We start from the raw sequence: 9,540 nt of genomic DNA on the forward strand, positions 1-9,540 counted from the left end.
GCATTTTCAGGAATAAATGACGGCTTTGGGAGGCGGTGAATCCTATCTATAGAGAGCTCAATTTCTTCTGGACCTGTCCTCTAAATCTGCTAATTTTGCCTTGAGCCATGTTTTTTCTTCCTCTGCTTTATGATGTGCGTCGACCAAATCGTTAATGGTCGTGGCGTATTCACCCATTCTCGTTTCAATATGATCCACTCTATATCCTATTGCTGTAATATCTGTATTGAATTTTCTCATGCATGCCATCATGTCAGCATGGATAGTACTTCTTAGTGAAATAAGCATGTCTTTGAGTGTTGTGTCCATAACTGGCTGGTGCAGCGTGGGGAATGAGACTATGGAGTCAGGGAGTTCTATGGTGTCCTCCTGTGAGACTGTATTAGACCTTACCTCACAATGTTGTGCTTCTGGGTCATCCACTCTGAAGCAGGCTTTAGCTGGGCTTCTGGTGAGGGGTGAGGAGGTCTGAGATGTCTCCCCTGAGTTGGATGGACGCCTGGTCGACTTGTCTATGTGGCTCTGCTGACGCCTGTGAGCTGCACTAGATGAAGGCTGAGAGCCGGCGTCATCTTGCCCACGAGGTTGCAGCAGCAGTGTATAATAATCCATAATTCCCTTTGGTCGCTGTTCCGCCTGTCTTTTTCTCAGCATGTTGCCTGGATAGTGGGGGAGCAGACCACCATGTAGGGAGCTTAATGTGATGTCTTTAATCGCTGTTAGCCGCTTCTTTGTCCCGCTGTGTGCCGGAGCACAAGGACTACACTGCCATCTCAGTGAAATCCAAGCCACGCCCCTCGGATCCGGCTCTTTCAAGCAGTTGCTGCATAAGAGACTTGACAGTGTCAGAAGAGCCATCAGAAGCCATCGATACTATGGCTGCAAAAAGGGGTGAGAAAGAAAGCTGTCCTCTTCAATTTCTTCTGGCGACTGTCAATGGTCTATAACCATTAGCCCATATTTATAGGGGTAGCCTGCTACTCTAAATCATTCATTGGTGGAATACATGGCTTAAATGACCTATCCTATACTAAATTTACAATTTATTTGTTTTTTATTGGATAATTTTTGCTGTCGAATGAAGTTACCCCATTTTCAAAACTTTTTGAAGAGATTTATTTTAACTGCCGCTGCCTCAGATCCCATGAAGAAAGGGGGGGCCTATAAATAGGCTTTTTTTTAGGGTCAAGATATGGAACCCTTTACGTCTGCTCTGCGCTCTAAGCTAATGAAATCTAATAAAGCCATTTAATCTCAGGGCTCCTTATTGTCCATGCTGGGAGGCCTGGGGTTAAACAGCAAGATTAATGAAGACACTACCCTCTTAAGCCAGTTGGGGGAGTTAGAGGAGACTAAAACAAAACCTGTGGTAGATAAGGTCAAGGCTAGACAGGAAGAAAATAAGCATAAAGGAACATAGAAGAAATGGAATGTGGTAGAGAAGACAGGAGGTGAAGAGAAAACCAGACTAGTTATCTCTAGGAAACAAATGTAGGTGGGCCTATTAAAGGCAGGAGTACCTAAAGAGGAGATAGATGGGATTTCTACTGCAGAATTGCGGAAGAGGTGTAAACATTTAGTGGGGAAAACTGAAGTTACACTTTTGCAAGGAATTCCTTCCCATCACAAAGGAGCCATGATTCATGTCGAAGGTTTGGGAGGGCAAACACCAGCAGTTAGTACATGGGTGAAATTAGCTATTGGCAAGGGACCAGGATTTTGGACAAATGTTTTGGTATCAGAATTACCAGGAAATATTCTTGGGATGGATGTACTTCAAGGTAAGTCAATTCAGATTGAAAGCGGTACATTCACATTCGGGTATTCTGATAAAGCGTATCGGGTTAGGGCGGTGAAGACTGTGGTCAGAGGTCATGCGAAATGGACCCCTGTCTACATTCCTCTACCAGAGAAGCCAGTCTGTCTCAAGCAGTACAGACTTCCTGGAGGTCACAAAGAAATTGGGGAGACTATTCAAGAACTGTTGAGAGTAGTAATGCTTAGACCTGCTGCAAGTCCTTTCTCGTCTCCAGTATTCCCAGTAAAGAAACCTGATGGGACATATATAATGACTGTGGAATACAGAGGTCTAAACAAAGTGGCTCCTCCATTGAAGGTAGCTGTACCTGATTTGAACTCAATCTTTGAGAAAATTGCTTAAGAGGCAGGAGAATATTATGCTGCGATAAACATTGATGGTTTTGTTACTATTTTGATAGACCCAGAGTGTCAGAACCAGTTTGCCTTTGTGTGGGATGGCCACCAGTACACTTTCACTGTGCTTCTGGACTGATTGCCTGAGATCTAAGTACCCAGAATGTGAAAGTCACTGTGTTTTACTACATCCAGGACATCATGATCTCTGGGACAAAAGAAGATGTAACTGAAGCACTGCACCTGCTGATGCAGCACATGAAGAACAGAGGGTGGGCTATCAACAGAGACAAAGTCCAAGGACCTGCCACAGAGATCCCTGTGCTGTCATCCCCCATTCAAAAGGCTCCACCCTTTGAGTCTCTGTCAGAAGACATGAAAGACTCAGCATGCTTCACTGATGGTTCAGCCATAGTCACCTCATCTGGGCATAAATGAACAGCAGCAGCCCACAACCTGAGTAGAGACACAGTCCTGCAGGAGACTGGAATTGGAGGATCCAGTCAGTATGCAGAGTTGAAAGCTGTAGTGATGACTCTTTAGGAGGATCCCTCTTCCCATGTCTACACTGACAGCTGGATGGTCTTTAAAGGACTGACAACTCTGATACTCACGTGGAAGTCCAATGAATGGATCATTCATGAAAAGGTGGTGTGGGGAGGCAAGGAAGTCTGGGACTACATCTGGAAGGAAGCTCACTTCAGCATCATAAAAATCTTGACGCATATGTGCCCCTGGTCCCAGACTTTGAGAACTATAACAGAGTGGCAGATGAAATTGCCAAGGTGAATGCAGATGTGCCAATTTATCCTGTCTTGATGAACTGGGCCCACAAGCAATCAGGACATTTGGGACAGAAAGCAACATATGAATGGGCACAGCAGAGAGGATTGCCCATATCCATGGACATAATAAAGACTGTAACAAGGAACTGTACATTGTGTGGAGAAGTGCGACAATGGCCATTGCAAAAGTACTCCACCAAGTCGATTAAGAGGGGAGAAAGGCCTGCAGAGATTTAACAGATTGACTTCACTGGTTCCCTGCCCAGGGGAAACAATGGACTGAGGTATTGTTGCACTGCAATGGACACCTATTCAGGACTTTTGCTTGTTCATCCTTGCAAACGTGCAGATCAAGCCGTAATGCTTCAACTGCTCCAGAAACTTGTCGCTGTTTATGGTAGTCCCGAACAAGTCCAAAGTAATAACAGTTCACACTTCACCAGATCAACAGTACAGCAATGGGCCAAAGATTCTGGAGTGTACTGGTTGTGCCACATCCCTTACCATCTACAGGCAGCTGGTTTGATTAAAAGATACAACGGGCTATTGAAGGACCAGATACGCAAACTTACACCCACACATACACTAAGGGGGTGGGAACGGGTCCTCATACAGGCAGTCATTTTGGTAAATCCCTATCGCGGAAAAGTTTTTTCCCTATGCTAAGGTCACCAGTACGGTATTTGTACATTGAAATCATATCCCCTCTCAAGCGTCTTTTCTTCAGAGAGAATAAGTTCAATGCTTGTAGTCTTTTCCCATAGCTGAGATCATCCAGTCACTTTATTAGCTTTGTTGCCCTTCTCTGGACTCTCTCCAGTTCCAGCACATCCCCCCTGAGGACTGGTGCCCAGAAATGGACGGCATAGAGTCTTGTAGAGTGGGAGAATTATCGTTTTATCTCTGGAGTGAATCCCCTTTTTAATGCATTCCAGTATTCTGTTGGTATGGCTTGCAGCAGCTTGGCATTGCATGCCATTGCTGGGCCTGTCATCTACTAGGACCACCAGGTCCTTTTCCATCCTAGATTCCCCCAGAGGTTCTCCCCCTAGCGAGTAAATTTCATTCATATTTTTGGCACCCAACTGCATAACTTTACATTTTTTTTAACATTAAACCTCATTAAGGCTACCCCATTAATTTGTTTAGACCTTCTTGCAAGGTTTCCACATCCTGCGTAGAAGTTATTACCCTGCTTAGCTTTGTATCATCCGCTAATACTGAGCTGTCCCATCCTCCAGATGCCTACTACAGACAAGTTAAGAGAACAGCTATGGAGGCAAGGTTTGCCCCTAGCCATGCCAATCTCTTTATGGGATATTGGGAGCTCCAATACATCTGGGCGAATAACCCATATGGGGGCAACCTTGTCCTCTATGCGCGCTACATAGATGACATCCTCATAATCTGGAATGGCACGGATGAGGAGTTGGAAGGCTTTCTGGCCCACTACTCCAGTAATCCCTGTGGAATTTCTTTCACCCACATAGTTAATGAGAAGTCTCTAGTCTTCCTGGATTTGGAACTATGGGCAGATAACGAAGGAGGTATATACTCAAGGACACACTTTAAACCAAGTGCTCGGAATTCATACCTTCATGTCCATAGTCATCACCATCCTAGATGTATTAAGAATGTCCCATTTGACCAATTCTTAGGCGCACTTGTACCTTTAGGTAAGACTATGAGGAACAAGGACTAGTCCTGAAAAAATAAGCTCAAGGAAAAGGGCTATAGTTACACACACATTGAAGAAGCCTTCCATAAATATCTGCAGCTCTAAGACTTCCCAGAAGTAGAGAAAGCTGCAACGTATGATGACAACACTGAAAGCACACAAGTGAGATTCTGTACTAGGAATAATAATAAAGTTTCCATAATACAAAAAATCTTTATGAAGAACTGGAAAATACTTAGACAGGAACTGGGCTTCAGGAGATTTTCAAAGACCTTAGAAGCATGATTGTTCCAAGTAGAGTGAAAAAAACTAGAACAAAAAGTCTCAATGAGGTCTGGACCACCGTCTTTGACCAAAATAGCAGCTATAAATGTGGGATTAGCAACTATGGCAACTGTGTGCACATGTGCCATCGGAAGAAGGAAGTACCCGGAGTGGATGGAAAAAGCCATAATATTAAGCAGTTTATAAACTGCGGTACTTCCAATGCTATATACGGTCCCCTCTGCACCTTTGGACTCAACAAATACTGTAGCTGCTGACTCTTAATATAAGGACACTTACCTGTCCAGGGAACCCGCAATGTCAGCACCTGAAGCCGACCCGTCCATCAGCTCTGGGTACAAGCGCCGGCATCCTTACTAAGGGAAACAAGAAACAGCCTGTTTCCTACTGCACATGCGCAAGTTGCACATCGCTTTCTGAATGGTCCCACACACAGGTCCCAGAAGGTGATGGGGGGAAGGAAGAGGGCCTGGATAACACCGCGGACGTGACATACCTTGCTGCGGCACCGTGGGATGGAAGTCCCGAAGAAAATAAGCAAAAAGGTATGAAAAAATAAAAATCAAATATCGCAAAACGAGGGGGGGGGGGGGGGGGAGTGCTTATGTTTTCAAAGGAGTTCAATTTTTGCCTGAACTTCCGCTTTAAGTATGTAAAGCCAAAATGTAAATGTAAAGTTACATGAAAATATTACTCTGATTAGTGTTTTGGGACTGTCATATTCCTTATGTGTCATTGTAGTTCTGAGAGCAGGCATTATTGCAGGATTGCCTATAACTTATAATGGACTTGCTGTGCCAGCAAACTGTGCATGTATGATCCACCTGTACAAAGGCTACACATTTATTGTCATTGTTCCCAATCTGCTGCATTGTGCAGTAAAATTTGTACTGTCAAGTCTGTATCTGAAAGTTATTCTTGGAAAAGGGGACACCAGATACCTCTCATCAACTCATACTGTCAGTGGACTGATGCACATTTGTCCTAGTTACCTGGGAATCTGGTTATTACATGAACATAATTTTCTAATGTAGCTATAACATCGCATCATTTTGTGGCAAAAATGAACTAAAAAAACACATTGCTTACATTTTTTTATGATAGAGCATAAAGGCAGAGTCTGCAGCATCCATGTATCATAAGAACGATGGACCTAGTTTGCATGCCTGTGTGTTCAGCTAGTGACTCAAAGTGTTTGTTACCCTAATACTTCATATTCCTGATATGTGCCCGGTATACCATGTACGTGTATGAGAAAGTATCCTGTTCTCTTTGTATTGCTTCCTTTATGTGAAATTCCTGGTGTTTCTGTCAGTCCCCTTGTTTTCCTATTAAAAACTGACCACAACAAGCAGGAGAGCACATAATGGTCAGTTCTCTAATTATGCTTGGAACTCAGTGTACCCTCCTCCAATGATCAGACTTGTCCTGACATGCTTCTGCTGCACAGCCATTCACTGGGAAGCTCAGTGTGCTACTTCTCCCCAGCTCCTATACAGCTGAAAACAGAGGAAATGTGATCACTTATAAAAAAAAAAGAAAAAAGGTATTTGTATACTTTTTTTATAGTTATACAAAAATATTTTGCCTTTCATTTCTATTTTAAACTGAATGGGTTGTTTTACAAGGTGGTCGTTTACAACCACTTTAAGTAATACAAAAGACTGGAGAGCATATGAAAGGGCTGCAGTCTTATACCACCAAATTGTTGTTAAGTTAGAATCCAGAGGTGTAAAAAAAAGGTTCCAAAGCTTTTCAAGTTTGTAGAGCAACATACATTGCATTACCAAAAGTATTGGTAAGCCTACCTTTACACAAACATGAACTTAAATGACATCCCAGTCTAAGGCTCGATTCACACCTATGCATGTTGCTTTTGAGCGTTTCTGCAGTGTTTTTTGTGATGCTTGCCACGTTTTTGAGCAGTGTTTTTGAGCAGCATTTTTGCAGCGTTTTTACAGCGTTTTTGCGGCGTTTTGACGCGTTTTGCGTTTTTTTTTTTACAGTTTTTTTTAGACTGTATACAGTCTAAAAAAAAAAAAAACGCCAAAAACGCGAAACACATCAAAAATGCTGCAAAAACGCTGTAAAAACGCTGCACTTGCGTTTTTTGATGCTGGTCCATTGAATTCTATTACATGCAAAATGCTGCATTTTGCATGAAAAAAAGTCCCTGACCCTTTCCAAAAATGCAGAGGTACAAAAAGGCATTGATGTGAACATGTTCCATAGGAACCCATGTTAAAAAATTCCCATGCATTTCTGCAAAATGCAAAATGCATCAAAAAACGCGCTAGTGTGAATGGAGCCTTAGTCCGTAGGGTTCAATATTGAGTTGGCCCACCTTTTGCAGCTATAACAGTTTCAACTCTTCTGGGAATGCTGTCCACAAGGTTTAGGAGTGCGACTATGACAGGCATGTCCAAAGTGCGGCCCGCGACCCGGTTTTATGCGGTCCCCACTTGCAGTTTGCTTTTATCACTATTGTGGCCCCCACAGAGTATGCAGAGTATGCCTCTCACTGATAAGCCACAAAAGGTAGGAGAATTCTTGTTGGGCAGTGTATTAGTGTATTGGACGAACACACTTAGACCAAAACCTCTGGCAATTTCTAAAATGGCGACTGTAAACAAGAGAAGTAAAGTTGACAGTGAGGGCTGCCGCTTCCAGGACAAGTGGAAAGTGGAATATTTCTTCACTGAAATACGGAATCACTGTGTTTGTCTGATATGCCAAGAGACTGTGGCTGTTTATAAGGAATTGAATGTCAAGAGACGCTACCAGTCGCGACATAGCACATACAACAAGCTAACAGGGCGCGAACGCAGTAAAGTTGAAGCAACTTGAAGCTGTTTTAATGTCACAACCGCAATTTTTTACAAGAGCCCGTGAGTCAAATGAAAATGCCACAAAGGCGAGCTATGAGGTGGCAACATTAATTGTTAAAAAAATTGAAAATCTTTTGCTGAGGGTGACTTTATCAAAGAATGCATTGTGAAAATGGTTGAGAATATCTGTCCTGAGAAGAAGCAAGAGTTTGCCAACATTTGCCTGGCTCGTAACACTGTAGCACGGAGAATTGAAGAGATTTCATCAGATATTAAAAGACAGTTGACATCCAAAGGAGTGGATTTTGACTTCTTTTCAATAGCCTGTGATGAAAGCACGGACCTATCTGACACTGCTCAGTTGCTGATTTTTATGAGAGGGGTGGACAATGAAATGAATGTGACTGAAGAGCTACTTGACCTCCAGAGCCTTCCGGACCAAACAAGAGGAAAAGATTTATTTGTTTCTGTTAGTTCCGCCATAGACGACATGAAACTGCCTTGGAACAAACTTACTGGGATTATTACTGATGGGGCACCTGCCATGGCTGGTGAACGAAGTGGATTAGCAACCCTAATCTGTAACAAGATGATCGTAGAAGGAGGCAAAGCTATTAAACTCCATTGTATCATTCATCAACAAGTTCTCTGTGCTAAACACCTCAACCATGTTATGAAACCAGTGGTAAAGACTATTAATTTTATTCGCTCTAAAGCCCTGTGCCACCGCCAGTTTAAACAGTTATTACTGGACATCCAGGCTGAATATGAAGATGTTTTATATCACAACGATGTAAGATGGCTGAGTCGGGGGTCTGCACTGCAGCGTTTCTACACTCTTAGAAAGGAAAATCTGAGAATTCTTGGAAACAAAGGGACAACCGATGCAATAACTACCCTGTTTCCCCAAAAATAAGACCTAGCGTGATTCTCGGTGATGGCTGCAATATAAGCCCTACCCCCCAAATAAGCCCTACCCTGTTTCCCCGAAAATAAGCCCTACCCTGAAAACAAGACCTACAAGGACTTTAACTAGGGCTTATTTGGGGGGTAGGGCTTATATTGCAGCCATCACCGACAATCACGCTAGACCTTATTTTCGGGGAAACAGGGTATCTGATACGATTTGGCTGGCTGATTTGGGGTTTCTAGTTGACATAAAGCATCTGAATGTACTGAACACGAGTCTTCAGGGGAAAGATGCAGCGGTGAACCAACTTTATTCACACCTCAAAGCCTTTGGAACAAAGCTGCAACTTTTCATAAGGCAGTTGTCACAACCACAGCCCAACACTATACATTTTTCAGCATTGCAGGAAATAATGAACAGTTTTCCACAGGACAATATCAGTGCGCAAATGAGCAGGTATGCAACAGACATCACATCTCTGGCTGGGGAGTTTAAACGGCGCTTTCAGCATTTTGCAGCTACTGAAAAGGAGATCAGCCTTTTCTCCTCTCCATTCTTTGTTGACCCCCGATAATGCTCCAGATCAGCTGCTGCAGCTCGAGCTCATTGAGCTGCATTGTGACAGCGAGTTACGCAGTCGTCACCAACAGCTCTCTCTTGTGAACTTTTACCATCAGCTGGATAAGAGCCGGTTTCAAGAGATTCGAACATTGGCTAAAAAAATGCTGAGCTTGTTTGGCCTCAACATATATGTGTGAGAAGACATTCTTCGCTATGAACTTTAACAAGAACTGCGTGAGGACAAGACTAAGTGACTCTCACCTGCGGGACATTTTGCGCATCAAAACCACTGCCTTTGGCCCAGACCTAGCCTATGTGCTGCAGTCCAGATCTCAGTTT

This window comes from Aquarana catesbeiana, linkage group LG01 (genome assembly GCF_042186555.1).
Source record: "Aquarana catesbeiana isolate 2022-GZ linkage group LG01, ASM4218655v1, whole genome shotgun sequence".
In the NCBI taxonomy this organism is placed as follows: domain Eukaryota; kingdom Metazoa; phylum Chordata; class Amphibia; order Anura; family Ranidae; genus Aquarana; species Aquarana catesbeiana.